Genomic DNA, 1,494 nt, shown 5'->3' with positions numbered 1-1,494 from the left:
GAGGGGTGGGGGATAGGGGGTGGGGGGTAGTGGCAGTGGTGATGGTAGTGGTGGTAATTCCCCTCTCCATTCTGTGCCACACTCTGCCATTTTGTCATTCGGACTCCAAAACATTGCTTTTATCTTGTATCCCAGTGAGGTCCATGGGAGAAGAGCAGCTTCAGTTGCTCCCTGCGGCAACCTCTCTGTCGCCCGCCCTTCATCGCCCCAGCTCAGTCTTGAAATACAAAAGCCACCAAGTCCTCTATCCAGACACAACCTTCAACTGCCATTTTTACATCTCTAGCTGTGCCCCTTGAGGCACTGTTCAGTCCACAGATCTCTTCAACCCTCTATCCTCCATGTGAATAGATGCCAGGAACTGTTTCCGCATGCCCAGTCCTGGGGCCTGGGTGGAGAGCAAATCCCACTCTGTCTTTTTCCTCTACCTTTCTTCTAGTCTCTCATCCACCATTTGCTCTCTGTCTCTTCTCCTCAGGGACCCATAGGATATAAAACCTTCCCTTAGGGCACCTGGGTGGCCTAGTCGGTTGAGCATCTGACTCTTGGTTTTGGCTCAGGTCACAATCTCACGCTTTCGTGAGTTTGAGCACTGCACCTTGCTCTGCTCTGACAGCTTGGAGCCGGCTTGGGATTCTCTATCTCTCTGCCCCTCCTCTGCTTGTGCTGTCTTTGTCTCTCACAAAATAAATAAAAAGAAATTTAAAAATAAACACAAAAACAAAAACCCTTCTCTTGACGAAACAGTTTCTCCCAGCAAGTATAGAATTGGGCTGCCACAACGGGGCGCCTGGGTGGCTCAGGCAGTTGAGCGTCCGACTTCAGTCCAGGTCATGATCTCACAGTTCGTGGGCTCGAGCCCCGTGTCGGGCTCTGTGCTGACAGCTAGCTCGGAGCCTGGATCCTGCTTCTGATTCTGTGTCTCCCTCTCTCTCTGACCCTCCCCTGCTCATGCTCTCTCTCTCTCTCTCAGAAATAAACAAACATTAAAAAAATAAAAAAAAAAAGATTTGGGCTGCCANTGTCCTGAGACCTTGAAATACCTTCAATGTCATTCTCCAACCAGAACATTATAGATAAAATAACTTACCCCACTTCAAAGCTATAGAGAGATTTTTTTTTTTACCTTTATGGATCATGTGTTTCCTTCCTTCTTACTTTGTCTGAAAGCTCTGTGCATCTTGAACACATGTGGAGTGGGGTAATCAGGCTGCTTGATTCCTTGTGATCTATTGGAAGATTTATAGGATGATAGATACTGCAGGCCACTTTACCTCTCAGGGCCTCAGTTTTCCCTCTTTTTTTCAAATAGGAATGATCATCACCATCCCGCTATCCTCACAGCATCGTGGAATAAAGGCTGTGAAAGCGTTTGGAAAAATCAAATGCAAGACATACAAATGTGAGATCTTGTTATTATCTGTAAACCTCAGCTCGGACATGAGGAGGGTAAGAAGTGGTTGGAATAGGGCTAGTGGGGACATAGCATCCAGT

Source organism: Crocuta crocuta, unplaced genomic scaffold, assembly GCF_008692635.1.
Source record: "Crocuta crocuta isolate KB4526 unplaced genomic scaffold, BGI_CrCroc_1.0 scaffold737, whole genome shotgun sequence".
Taxonomy (NCBI): Eukaryota; Metazoa; Chordata; class Mammalia; order Carnivora; family Hyaenidae; genus Crocuta; species Crocuta crocuta.
Note: the sequence above shows the minus strand (reverse complement) of the source record.